This window comes from Mustela putorius, unplaced genomic scaffold (genome assembly GCF_011764305.1).
Source record: "Mustela putorius furo isolate JIRA1106 unplaced genomic scaffold, ASM1176430v1.1 tig00003836_pilon_pilon_pilon, whole genome shotgun sequence".
NCBI classification, from domain to species: domain Eukaryota; kingdom Metazoa; phylum Chordata; class Mammalia; order Carnivora; family Mustelidae; genus Mustela; species Mustela putorius.
The window spans coordinates 17,332,356-17,347,437 of record NW_025421989.1 but is presented as its reverse complement, the minus strand read 5'-3'; positions in this window follow the sequence as shown (position 1 = coordinate 17,347,437).

Genomic DNA, 15,082 nt, shown 5'->3' with positions numbered 1-15,082 from the left:
ACCTTTCCCCCCCGGACTCTTCCGGAAAGCACACAACCAGCCATGCGCGCACCGGAAAAGGGCGCGGGGGCTTATTTCCGTGGCACACCCTGGAACCGAGGCGGGTGCGTCTGCTCGGCTCCCGCGCCCAGCCCTCTAGCGATTTCTTAGGCTCTGGCCCTCCCTGCTGTTGGCTCTGTATTCTCTCTCTCCAGTTCTGGTCCGGGCTTTACTGTTCCCTTTTAAGCCAGTGAGAGTTTGGGGTCGTGTGAAGACAGCGGGTCATGTCTCCGTCTCGCAGACGCTGTCATAGGCATCCAGATTTAATTATTATTATTTTTTTTAAATTTGAGTGTAGTTTACATAAAGCGAAATCATAGTGCAGGTTTCAATTGTCCATTTCAGTTAGTTTTGATAACTGTGTATATCTGTGTACCCTAATCTAAATAGAGAACATTTGCACCTCACGAATTTTCTTCCTTTCTCTTTCCAGGCCGTCCCCCGCACCCACCCTTGTTCTAATGTATTTAAACTGTATAAATAGAGCTATACAGTAAGTATACTCTTTTGTGTCTGGCTTATTTTGTTCAACATAATTTTTTTTCTATTTAAAAATTTTTGTTTAATTCAATTAGTTAACATATAGTGTATTGTTAATTTCAGAGGTAGAGTTCAGCGAAGCATTGGTTACATATCATGCCCAGGGCTCATTACATCACATGCTCTCCCTAATGCCCATTGCCCAGTTACCCCAAACCCCCACCCACCTCCCCTCCAGTAACCCACCGTTTGTTTCCTACCATTAAGAGTCTCATACGGTTTGTCTCCCTCTCTGATTTCATCTTATATTTCCCTCCCTTCTCCTGTGAGCCTCTGTTTCGTTTCTTAAATTCCATACATGAGTGAAATCGTCTATTTGTTTTTCTCTTATTTCACGAGCATAATACCCTCTAGTTCCATCCACCAACACAATATTTTTGAGATTCATCCATGTTGTTGATTAAGTTAGGTCCTTTTTGCAATCCCATCCATTACGAAATTTGAGATTGGTGCTATGTTTAAAAACTGGAGCTCCAAATATCTGCACATATTTGTATGCTGACCTATACTTGATTAAGTGTTGACCTGGAGTAGTGGTTCTCAGCCTTGGCTATACAGTAGGATCATCGTGGGGCTTCTAAAACTTCCTATGTCCATTTGCAGCCTAGATTAATTGAATCAGAAGCTCAGAGTGGGACCCGAGTCACTATTTTTTTAAGGTCCTTACATCATTCCACTGTGTAGATGAGATTGAGAATCACTAAACTAAATGACTTCTAAAGGGAAAGAAAACCCTTATTTATGGAATGTTTTTCTGCATTCTCTTAATGTTCATATTTTTGTAAGCCAACTTTTCCAAAGAAGCATCATTAGCAATAATAGTATCGATATTAATATAGGGAACATAATACTATTTTAAGAACAAGTATCCCTAATAAAAATAGACCCTCATATATAAACGGCTTCCAATTTGAAAAATGACAGTATAATACTAGAAAGCTGTATTACAGATATTGCTACTAATTTGCCTCATTCTCCCATCCTTTTCCTAAAGTTTTAATAATTTAACACCATGTCCCTCCAGCTCCAAGAGACCTCATAAGTCAGTTTTACATCTTGCATACATGTGTGCATATATGTTGTTATAAAATGTTTCAACTTATTTTGGATGTAGTTGGGTGTAAATTATAAAAGTTTATATTCAAGCACTCTGTGACCCCACAGTTTTCCATGTACAGGTGCCCCAACAGTCTTAGTGTACTTTAAGGTTTTGATAGTTTCAGAAGTATAGTTGCTACAAACTTGTAAAAGCCATCACTTGAAAGTTCATTTAAATTTCTTTTATATTGGGGCACCTGGGTGGCTCAGTGGGTTAAAGCCTCTGCCTTTGGCTCAGGTCATGATCTCAGGGTCCTGGGATCGAGCCCCGCAGAGGGCTTTCTGCTTAGCAGGAAGCCTGCCCCCCCACCTCGCTCTGCTTGCCTCTCTGCCTACTTGTGATTTCTGTCAAATAAATAAATAAAACCTTAAAAAAATAAATTTCTTTTATACTTATTTCACGTTCTGAATTTTGGATAATTTTAAATTTCAAGTGTTTTAGTCTCAACTGAAGATAAATGTTGAAAAAAATTGAAATACATTACTGTTTAAAAATTTTCAAGACTAAGCATGAAAGAAATTTAGGTATTTTTTACTTTTTTAAAAAAAAGATTTTATTTATTCATTTGAGAGAGAGAGAGAGAGAGTTCACAAGCAGAGGGCAGAGGGAGAAGCAGGTTCCCCAATGAGCCCATGAGCAGGGACCCTGGGGCTCAGTCCTGGCTGGGTCCCAGACCCTGGGATTATGACCGAAGCCCAAGACAGACACTGAACCAACTGAGCCATCCAGCTGCCATAGTATTTTTATTTTTAAAAGATGTTTTAGGGACGCCTGGGTGGCTCAGTTGGTTGGGCAGCTGCCTTCGGCTCAGGTCATGATCCCAGTGTCCTGGGATTGAGTCCCACATCGGGCTCCTTGCTCTGCAGGGAGCCTGCTTCTCCCTCTGACTCTGCCTTCCACTGTGTCTGCCTGTGCTTGCTCTTGCTCGCTCTCTCTCTGACAAATAAATAAATCTTTAAGCTTTAAAAAAAAAAAAGATGTTTTAAGTTTGTGGAATTTGTACTTCTGAAGTTATTAAAACTGCACTAACACTGTTGGTAGGCTATTGTGTTTGAATTGGTCTTTGTTCACTCTTACATAATGACTGCAGTTTTTAACACTGTTCTTCCCGGGGAAGAGAATAAGAACTTAAGATCTTTTTTTTTGTTAGCCTGGAGCCTTGTCTGGACCCCTTGCTGGGACAAGTACCAGCTACTGTGTGGCTATCTGATTACCTAAATATGTAGGAAATGAGTTGATTGTGTTTTTCTGTTCCCAACCTAAAACTTTACTTATTCAGCTGACTTGATGTTCAGGGACCCAGCAGCCAAAACAAAACACTGAATTGAATCCTGCTGGTTTCTGGAACTTATCAGTGGTGGAAGCCAGCTGGTGGCAGCAGATGAGACAAGATAGAGGATGCAAGATGGCAGCAAAAAAAAAAAAATACCTGAATCCCAGAAGATCAAAGTATTTTTCCTAAAAACAAATTTGTGACCTAGTTTACAAGTCGCTTCAGGTTTCTGTCGGTAATTAATTAATTAATTGATTAATGGAAGCTTTACACCCAACTTGGGACTTGAACTCATGACCCCAAGATCACATGTTCTATTGGCTGAGCCAACCAGGCACCCCTGTCAGGTAACTATTTTAAATAGAGGACACATAGCCTCCATTATTATAAAATTATTCATATAATTTTATCATTTTTAGAGGGGGCATCAGATATGTATTTTTGCTGAATGTAAAATAGCTTCATTATTAAAAATCAATATTTGGCTGAAGCAGAATATCAACATCATTCAATAAACTTCTGAGATACCAGATCAACTTGAGATATAACATCAGATATTAATTTAAAATACTATTACAAATTCATTATGAAGAATATTAGTATTTAGATTTTTAAAGTCTGATGTTTTGTGCAGAAATATTTCTTTTTTTAAGGTGCTCCCAATTAAAAAATCTTTAAAGTAAATTAAAATTTAAAGTAAAAAAATCTTTTAAAAAATCCCAAGGGCTAAAAATAGCAAAGAATTATTTTTTTCTTTGTTCTCTGTATCCATCATTGTTTGACATGCTGATGGAGACTTGACCATTTTATTATGCTCAATATGAGGTTCAGCATTTACTGGGACAGAGAAAGAAAAGACTAGAGTATATACCACTGGCAGTAAAGTACTATGGCCCCAAAGTGCATATGTTGCTTCTGTTCATGTTTCATTAGCCAAAAGTGGTCAAATAGTTGTACTTAACAAAAAGGGCAGAGGGAGAGGTTGTCTGGGTGGCTCAGTCAGTTAAGCGTCTGCCTTCCGCTCAGGTCATGATCCCCGGGTCCTGGAGATCGAGCCCCGCATCAGGCTTCCTGCTCAGCAAGGAGTTTGTTTCTCCCTTCCCTCCCTCTGTTCATGCTCTCTCCCTCTCTCTCAAATAAATAAATAAAATCTTAAAAAAGAAGAGCAGATGGAGTGTCATCACCTGGAAGGAGAGAAGAACACCTGGAAATACACAGTAGTGTAATCTACAGCCTAAACAGCCATTCACTCTCACCTAGGGAGGGTATGGTGGCACAAAATGTTTGGTTAGTGCTGTGATTATGGGATATTGCTAGTGTTGATGCTGCCACACAATTACTAAGTCTTTCTTTTCCATTTAAAAGGAACCGACTTAAGGTAAAGACTCCTTTCCATTTTTTTAATAAAGATCTTTTTAAAAAAATTTTATTTATTTGACAGAGAGAGATCACAAGTAAACAGAGAGGCAGGCAGAGAGAGAGGGGGAAGCAAGCTCCCTGCCGAGCAGAGAGCCTGATGTGGGGATCAATCCCAGGACCCTGAGATCATGACCTGAGCTGAAGGCAGAGGCTTAACCATCTGAGCCACCCAGGTGCCCCTTCTCTCCATTTTAAATCCAGTCTTGGTATGGTTGCTGAAGATGGCACAGTTTGGTTAAGCAGTCCCACAAATGGAAGTTTCTAGTGCCAGTTGAAGAAAATATTTTCTGAATCTCCTCTGAAAGTGCTGTCTTCACTTATATTTCATTCCTAATGTATATAGACTTTTTGACCTCAACTGCTGCTTTACAGTCATGTAGATAATGTTTGTCCTTGGGGTGCCTGGGTGGCTCAGTGGGCTAAGCCTCTGCCTTCAGCTCAGGTCATGGTCTCAGAGTCCTGGGATCGAGCCCTGCATCGAGCCCTACATAGGGCTCTCTGCTCAGCAGGGAGCCTGCTTCCCCCTCTCTCTGTCTGCCTCTCTGCCTACTTGTGATCTCTCTCTCTGTGTCAAATAAATAAATAAAATCTTTTTTTAAAAAGATCGTATAAACCTTTGTTCTAAAAATGTGCTAACGGAGCAAGATAATTGCTTTCAAGAAACCAATCATCTAGGTTTTTCCACCTGCATTTCAGTTTCACTTCGTGTACATTATTGTCTTCATCTTTGTGGAGTGAGAAGAGAATCTTTTTAGCAGCTATCATGTAACACATACGTGTACTCTGAAAATATCAGTTTGGTTCCTTCATCAGGTTCCAGCAAGCAAAGTACTTTCTCTGAAAGCAGTTTTAGTAAGATGTACTGTTTTCATCCAAAAAGCACATAATTTTGGTTTTGTTCAAGATGGCTTCTAAACACACTTAGACATCTTGTTAAATATATGACAAGGCAATTCCAAATCTTTGGACATCTTTTACCTTTGTCTTTGACGGAAGTGTGATGATATGGTCCACTATCCTTCTGCTTATAGACAGAGATAATGGCTTTCTGATTATAGTACTGAAATGTGTATCAAAAAAACATTGTATACTTATGATTCCTAAATCACTCTTAGCCTTTACCATGTTAGTTCTATTATTAATAATAGTGACACATTTTACAACTGGTTTTCCATCTTACAAGTAGTTCTTCAGTCAGAACTACTGAACAGAAGCAGAGTGGAATTCATTACTAATCTACCATATCACCTGACTTAAATATGACCTGTAATTGTTTCTGCATATCCAAATGTCTGATGTCCTAGATAAAGTAGCACATTTAACAATATTGTAGCCTTTCCACATACAGAACACTATTCAAGAAATTTTCCAGTAACACATTTTCTAGAAGGAACTTAAGAACTAGCATTCATAGCTTCAGCAAATACCAAAAAAACCCCTTTCATCTTTGACTATTGAAAATAGTTCATCGTATGTAGTAGATGTCAAATTATGGCCTGAGGGTCAGATCTAGCCCTCTGCCTGTTGTGTAAATGACTGGAACACAGCCATGATCTCTGTTTGCATGTTACCTACCTTTGCACCACGGTAGAGCTGAGTAGTTGTGACAGTGACCTAATGGCCTGCAATGCCTAAAATGTTATCTGGCCTTTCAAAGAAAAAGCGTGCTGACCTATGATCTGTAGTAATATTGTTGATAAGACTTTCTTTAACTTTTAGCTTCCCTAATAGAACTATAAGGACTTCTATTCTTTTTTTTAAAGATTTTTTATTTGTTTATTTGACAGAGAGAGAGATCACAAGTAGGCAGAGAGGCAGGCAGAGAGAGAGAGAGAGAGGAGGAAGCAGGCTCCCTGCTGAGCAGAGAGCCCGATGTAGGGCTCGATCCCAGGACCTTGAGATCATGACCTGAGCCAAAGGCAGAGGCCAAACCCACTGAGCTCCCCAGGCTCCCTAGGACTTCTCTTTTTAAAGCCTTCTCAAGAAGTCTATTATTTAGAGATTTGCACGTGAGAATAAAATGTGGTTTTGAGATCTCATTTTGCTTTAGCATTTTCTTTTATTCTTCTTCTGCTTTACTTTCTTCATGTATAAACTGAAGATATATATATATATATATATATATCAAGGATGCTATAGAAGGGGACTTGGGAATTTTTCCTGCTTGTGAAATTTTGACATGGTAAACTGACATTTTGTTGCTAATTTACCCTTGCAAGATGTGAATAATTCCTTAGTGAGATTTTTTTCTTCTAAGGCTTATAACCTAAGTGGAAGTGAAGAAAAAAATTAAATACAGTTCTTTATTTTAGAATTTGTTGCTACATCATAACCTAGCAAAGGCCAAGCAATTCATACTCTTAATTGGTTCTCTACATAAGCTTAATAGTTTTTTTAAATTAATTTATTTATTTGACACAGAGAGAGAGAGAGCACAAATAGGCAGTGCGGCAAGCAGTGGGAGAGGGAGAATCAGGCTCTCAGCTGAGCAGGGAGCCTGATGCAGGGCTCAATTCCAGGATCCTGGGATCATGACCTGAGCCAAAGGCAGCTGCTGAACGACTGAGCCACCCAGGCGCCCCATATGCTTGATGGTTTTAAAAATTATAATTATCATAGCATTTTACTCTTCAGTAATGGGTATACATTTGCTAATCAAACGATGGATTTAAAATAGCATGTAGGATCCCTGGGGTCCTGGGATTGAGTACCACGTGACCCCATCAGGCTTGGGCTCCCTTCTCGGTGGGGAGCCTGCTTCTCCCTGTGTCTCTGCTTCCTCTGCTTGTGTTCTCTCACTCTCTCTGTCAAATAAAGAAAACCTTTTAAATAAATACATAAATAAATAAACTTTGCACGTAAAATTTTTTTCACCTCAAGTTATTTTAGTCTCTGCAAGTGTGTATGTTTGAAAGAATATTAAAATATTTTCAGTACATTCAGTGACATACCTTATTCATAATATTTACATTGTTTCACTACTTATATATGATGATATCTACTCTGTCATATGATCACTGGTTGTGCAAATTTTCAGTTTCCAGAAATTATGTTGAAGTAGGCATTTGGCCATATAGGGAAGGAAAAATAATTTTCCCTCTACCCTCTGAGTTCCTCGGCTGAGACTCACCCACCATAATAAAGGATTAACAAGAGAAAAGCAAACAGAAACTTAATAAAATGTACACATCCTGTATACAGGGGAGAGACCCAGGAAAACTGAGTAACTCCTTGAAATGGCCTAAGCTACTATCTTAAATACCTTCTGCTAAGAACAAAAGACGTTGGTGGGGGAAGCCAGTTATGGGAGGTGACCAGGAAAAGCACAACGAACAAGGGTAAGGCTGTTAAGCTGATTTAAATTGTTGCCTTCTGCACAGATAAGAGTTTCTAGAGATTAAGAGTCTTCCTCCTCCTTCTGGTGCAGAGGGAGACACCCCTACACAGAGAGATTCCCCTTGTAAATGTTTCTTTCTTACAAAGGGTAACTTGTATTGTTTTCAGAGCATCCTCTGTGTCAGTTGTTTAAGAAAACAAAAAACACACCAAAAAACCCCCCACCAAACTAGTTTAAAATAATCAATGTGCCAAAAAGGCATATTCTGGGGTGGTATATTTTGCTCTGCTGCAGCCATTTGGACTTCCAAGACAAGGCTCAGGGGGAAACAAAATCCCAAATACTAAGTTCTAAGGTTTAAACAAAACTCCAGTGTATCCCTGTTATCTAATCCAGCAGGCTCTAAAAGTAATCTCTTCCTGCTTGTCTGAAAATATCTTGATTTCCCTCTTATTTTAGATGATAGTTTCATAGGGCATATAATACTAGGTTGAAAGTTATTTTCATGCAACATTTTGAGAATGTTACTTATTTTCTGGCTTCTAGCTGCTGTCAAAAAGTCTGTTGTCAGTTTAATTGTCTCTTGTTTTAGGTAATGGGTCTTCTTTATGGTGTTCCTCTTCGGCATGTTTAGATGTGCATTTCTTTTTATTTAACTTGCTTGGAGTTTGTTGGGATATGGGTCAGGGTCCAGGCAGGAAAATGGCAACCACACTAGGTACTTCAAAACAGGATTTTATAAGGGAATTGGCTACACATATATTGGAAGGTTGAAAGAGGAACAAAGGTGAGGTAGCTGGGAGATTGGAAAGCATAAAGCAGCTATTACATCTCTAGGGCTCAAGGCACCAAAGGGAGGAGGTTATGCTACCAGAACCTTGGAGGCGAGGAGAGGGGGGCCACCATCCCAGGAATTGTTGGGCTGGATGATTGGAGATGTTGTGCCCAAGGGCTTGTGGCCAGAAGGAGAAAAAATAAGAGAGCAGGTGTGAGAGAAGAACTCCTACTATTACCCTCTTTCTACTTATGATTAGGTACCAATGCCCCTTCTTGGTGGAATCCAGAAGGAAGGTATCTGCTAAAGGAGCCTAGGACAGCATTTTGCAGACATCCAACCCCAGGGCTCCCTTGCTGGGAACAGAAGGATGAATGTGGAGCGGAAAGCTAGGTAAGTATCCGGCACTATTCAGCTTGCTGAATTTTAGGATTTGTCATCTTCATCAAATGTGGAAAATTCTTAGCCATTCTCACTTTGAACATTCTTTTAACCCCTTTCATTTTGAAAGTCCGTTTAGATATAATAGTTTCTTTATCCTCCATGTCTTTTTCCCCTCTCTTTAATATTTTCCATGTCTTTATCATGCTGCATGCTGGGTAGTTTCTTGAAATCCATCTTTCAGTTCATTATTTCTTACTTTGGCTGTGTTTATTTGCTGTTCTGACCAGTCTGTTGATTTTCCAATTTTAATTATTTAATTTTTAATATCTAGAAATTACATTTGGTTTTGTTTCAAATCTGATTTGCTGCTTTTTTTTTTTTTTACTTTCTCTTGTTCCTTAGTCATGTTTTCAATTTTACATATTAAACATACTCATTATATACTGTGTATCTGGTGATTCCAGTATCTATAATATTGGCTGTTCTGATCCTTTGTTTCTGCTAATTATTGCTCATGATAATGTGTGTTTTTTTCCCTTTTTATTGCAAACTCATGTTTGTTGGAATTCTATCTGGTGGAAGTAATTAATGCCTGAGCTTAAGGTAAGTTCCTCCAGAGAGGAGTAACATTTACTAAAGTACCTAAAGACCCCACTAACCTGAGGGGTCACTTAAATCTAAATCATCAATTTTTTAGGTCTCAGTGAGATGGATTAGAGGTGTGGAGTCCAGTTGTGATAAGCTGCTTCTGAAATGGCTCCCAATGATCATTGCCTCTTGGTGATTATGCCTCGTGTAATCCCCTTGCTTTGTGTGTGGACTAGACCTAGTGACGTGGTTCTAACAAATACAATACTGTCAAAATGATGGGGTGTGACTTCCATGATTATGTTATAAAAGACTGTGCCTTCTGGGGCGCCTGGGTGGCTCAGTGGGTTAAAGCCTCTGCCTTCGGCTCGGGTCATGATCCCAGGGTCCTGGGATCGAGCCCCGCATGGGCTCTCGGCTCAGCGGGGAGCCTGCTTTTCCCTCCCTCTCTCTGCGCCTGCCTCTCAGCCTACTTGTAATCTCTGTCTGTCAAATAAATAAATAAATCTTAAAAAAAAAAAAAGACCGTGCTTTCTGTCTTCCTTATTCTCTCTCTCTCTTTCTCGCTCTTCTCACTCGCTCACTCTGATGAGACAAGTTACTATGTCCTAAGCTGTCCTGTCAAGAGGCAAGGAACTGAGTGCAGCCTCAGCCTAATGCCTAGTGAGAAACTGAAGCCTTCAGACCAACAACCTCATGAGCAGGGCTGGCAGCAGATCCTTCTCAGACGGAACCTTGAGATGACTGCAGCCCAGATGACAACTCGACTTTCACCTTGTGAGAGACCCTGAGCCAGGGGACCCAGCTAAGCTGTGCCCAGATTCCTGACCCACAGAATGGTGAGGACTCAGTTTTGGTGTAATTTGTTATCAAGTAGTAGATAAGTATCACACCAATCACCAGCAGTAACAGTCCTATTCCATTCCGTTCAGGTTGAGCCAAATCCATGTTATTATTTCCCCTTGTGGCCATCATTCCTGAAGAGGATACTGGAACAAACCAGAAAGTACCCAAAGAAAGACTGTTAGTGGGGTGAGAGGTCTGGAAAATACGTCATATGGAGAACAGGTGAACGAATTAAGTGAATTCTACTGAAAGACCCCCTTCCTCCTTGGTAAAGGCTTGTTTTAGCAACCTGATGTCCCCACAGCCCCCCCTTTCCCCTTGCTGAAGGCTTGATTGTCCCCATAGCCAGATGGCAACACATACCAGGATGTCTATTGTGTGTGATCACCCGGTCTGTCAAGAGAAAAGACAAATGAGGAATAGAGTGTACCTGGGACTTTCCAGAGTGCTGAGCCAAGGCCCACCAGAACAAACCGTTGTGTCCTTGCCTTAAACCCAGTGCCTGACAATGCTTGATTTAAGTTAACCAATCAGATCCCTGTAACCAAGCATCTGCTTCTGTAAACTCGCTTCCCGCCACCCCAACCTTGCCCTATATAATCTGCTCCCCAATTATCCCGGCACATTCAGTCCACAAAGGCTAATGCGTCTGCAGGCGCCTGTGTAACCAATAAACCTCTTGCAGTTTGCATCCAGTGGAGGCATGCTGTTCGATTCTTGGGTGCGGCTCCAGGGTCTTTCACTACCTGAAAAGTTTATCTATTATGATTTTTTTTTCACATCTAAAAGAAAGATGGTATTTGAAAAGAAGCCTCATTTGGGATCAATAGGAGTTACAGAGACTTACAGGCTCCAAAGCTGTTGGAGGCTAGTTTGTAGTCAGAAAATTTCAAGGGAGACTTTTTCTCCCTCTCTTCCATCATCTATAGCCAAGGCCAGGAGGGGCGAGTTTCTTCTTTAATGTCACACTCTGGGGATGGTTGGTCTGCTCTAGTTCCCTCACCAAGGGTCCAGTTTCTACACCTTCTGTTCCTACTGAGGACACATTCAAATAGCTAAGGTCAGCAGATGACATCAGGGCGGCCACTGGTTTTAAAGTTTACTCCCCTCTCTGAATTCATGTTTTCTCATCCTGAATTTAAAAAAAAAAAATCTTTGAAGGGTGCATGGGTGGCTCAGTCGGTTGAGTGTCTGCCTTCATGGCTCAGGTCATGATCTCAGGGTCGTGGGATCGAGCCCCACATGGGCTTCCTGCTTGGCGGGGACTCTGCTTCTCCCTCTCCCTCTGCCTGTCCCCATGCTTGTGTTCTCTCTCTCTCTGCCTCAAATAAATAAGTAAAAAATCTTAAAAAAACCCAAAACCTTTGAGGATTTCCCTTACTTTCCACTACCTCAACCATGCATTTATGAAATATTTAAAATACTTTTCTAATATTTTATGCATTTTTGTCCTAGGAAGTTTTCCAGGATAGCTAACATGCTATATTACTGGAAATGGAAGTCTCTGCAGACCTGTTTTTTTTAAAATAGTGGTAAAATATACAAAACATAAAAATTACAGTTTCAGCCATTTCAAAGTGGCATTAAGTGCAGTCACAATGGTATATAATCATCATCACTACTTCCAGAACTTTTTCATCATCCCAAAGAGAAATTCTGAACCCATTAAATAATAACTTTCTATTCCTTCCTCCTCCCAGCCCCTGGTAACCCATTATGGACTTCTTTTAAAGGGGTAAGTTACTGCAGATCTTTAAGAATACATCTGCCGAACCCCAGCTATTCTCAGGCCCTAGGTTGAGGGGAAAAGGGTCAAAGACTATAAATTTAACATTGGGGACTTATACCAGGCAAGTGCTATTGATTATTTCTGTGCTCTGTGCCAATGACCAGTTCCTTTTAAAGTTGACATGTGCTGCCAATATTCCTATTTTAGGAAATTGCAATTTGGCTTTTCTGCCCTTCTACAGAAGTCCTGCTGTTTCCCAGTTTTACCTTTATAACCTTCAGCCAAAAAAACCCCATGAGGCATGGAGGTCCTGGTATGGGCTAGTAGATATTGCTAAGAAGAGCGAGATCAAAGCTTACCGCATTTTAAGTGAGGAGTCTGTTGTCTGTACGGGTACCCATTATCATTAAAAAGAAATAATTACTCAGTGGTACCTTTTCCACAGGAAAGTTTAATTAACTTCATAGCTGAGTGTATGAGAAGATATGATACATTACTGGCTGAGGATTCTCTACCTCTCTCCCCATAACTGTCTAGTAAAGAGAATTTTGTCTTTGCCATCCTACTGGAGACCTTTCAGGATGCAGAATTGGAAGAATAAGATGGACCTAGGAGAAGCTGGACCTGAGAGGTGGTGAGCAAGAGGGAAAGATTTAGTGAAAAGCCAAGTCAAACCTGGGATTAAGCTCAATCTTAAGGATTGAGCTTGATGAATTTTTACATATGTCTACACCTGTGTAACCACCACTAAGATCAAGATAAAGAACATACCAGCATCCCACATGCCTTCCTCATCCCCTTCCCAGTCTGCTCCCTAAGAAGTAATCACTCTTCTAGTTTCTATCACCACAGATTAGTTTTTGTCTATTTTCTCAACTTCCTAAAAATGGAATCATACCGTATGTACTCTCTTGTGTCTGTTTTCTTTCACTCAACATTACATCTGTAAGACATCAGTACTGGTGGAGTGACTAGGTGGCTCAGGTAATGATCCTGAGGTCCTGGGATTGAGCCCCACATCAGGCTCTCTGCTCAGTGGGGAGCCTGCTTCCCCCTCTCTCTGCCTACTTGTGATCTCTCTGTCAAATAAATAAATAAATTCTTTAAAGAAAAAGATATCAATACTATTGGTAGGTAGCAAAAGTTACCTTTATTTTTTTAAAGTTAGAAACAGATTATTTGTAGTATTTCACAAATTAATTATCTTCTGTCTACTTGAAAGACATCTGGATATTTCCAGAGTTTGTCTATGATAAATGCTATGAACATTCTTGTTTGTGTGTGTGTGTGTGTGTGTGTATACATAATGTATATATGTGTGTGTGTGTGTGTGTAGACATAATCACTCATTTATGTTAGGTATATAACCAGAGTGGAATTACTGGGTCATAGAATGGACATATTTATATCTTAGTATTTGTTGTTAAATATTTTTCCAAAGGGGATGTACCAATGTACATTTCCCACCAACAACGTGAGAGAGTTCTGGTTGTTCCATGTCCTTGCCTGGACTTGATATTTAAATATTTTTTTCCAGCTGCGTTGTGATATTATTGACATATAAGGACTTGATATTTTCAGCTCTTTAATTTTAGTCACCATTAGTGTTCTTTTGAGGGGCACAAGCAGAGATTAGAAGTCCTTTTTAACTATTTTTGTTGTTAAACTCTGTTTCTGTATAAATAATTTTTTATTTATTTCTTATTTTTATTTATTCATTTTATTTTATTTTATTTTATTTTATTTAGAGAGAGGGAGAGACCAGCAGGGGTGGGGAGGCACAGAGGAAGAGGGAGAGGGAGAGAATCCTAAGCATGGAGCCTGATGTGGGACTGGATCCCACAGCCCTGAGATCATGACTTGAGCTAAAATTAAGAGTTGGAAAAAAAAAAAAAAAGCTGGACACTCAACCAACTGAGCCACCCAGTCACTCCATGCTTGAGTGTAAAGAATTCTGTGTGTAAACAGATACATGAAGCCTTGAAAATTATCTGGGTCATGGGAGACCTGAGGTTTTGGGTTTGTGCAGATCCAGTTGAGCTGTTGAAGTAAGCATATATTTGAGAAGAACTGATGAAGATCATTGTGGTCTTGAAGGTGAAATTTTATTCTGTAAAGATAGAAGATAGAAGATAGAAGAATGGCTCTTAAAGGACAGATGGTTCAGTAAAGACTGGCTAAGAGGAGATAATGTCAGAAGAGGGGATAATGCATCTTTCTGTCAGGCCAGTTGTTAAACTTGCATGTGCATCAGAGCCCCCGGACAGCTCATTAAACCACAGCTCAACACTCCCACCCCCCCAGAATTTCTGAGTAATCAGGTGTGGGGTGGCAGAGGGGGTGGAGAATCTGCATTTAAAAAAAAAGATTTTATTTATTCATGAGAGAGAGAGAGCACAAGAAGGAGGAGAGGCAGAAGGAAAGGGAGAAGCAGACTCCTTACTGAGATGGGAGCCCAACATGGGGCTCAATCCCAGAACCTGGAAATCATGACCCGAGCCGAAGGCAGACACCCAATCATCTGAGCCACCCAGGTGCCCCAATAATCTGTATTTCTAATCAGTTTCCAGGTGATGTCCATACTGCTGATCCCAAGAGCACACTGTGCTGTGCGAGCCACTGAGGTCCCTGATTGTGATGTCCCAGTGAGAGGCAGTGGAAGTGACAGCTTGTTGGATTTAGGATATATTTGGAGGGGTCTAGTCAATGAAACTTTATATTAAACATTGTGATCCTAGTTTGTTCTTTTTTAAAAAAATATTTTATTTTTATTTATTTGACAGAGAGAGATCACAAGTAGGCAGAGAGGCAGGCAGAGAGAGGAAGGAAAGCAGGCTGAGCAAAGAGCCCGACGCGGGGCTCTATCCCAGGACCCTGAGATCAGGGCCCGAGCCCAAGGCAGAGGCTTTAACCCGCTGAGCCACTCAGGCGCCCTGATCCTAGGTTATTCTTTAAGTAGGTTTCCTCTTTGTGTGTTTCTGCGTTTTAGTTTATTTCTTTATTTTAAAATTTTTAAAATTTTGAGCCTCAGATGGCTTTATTTGGAAAAAGAC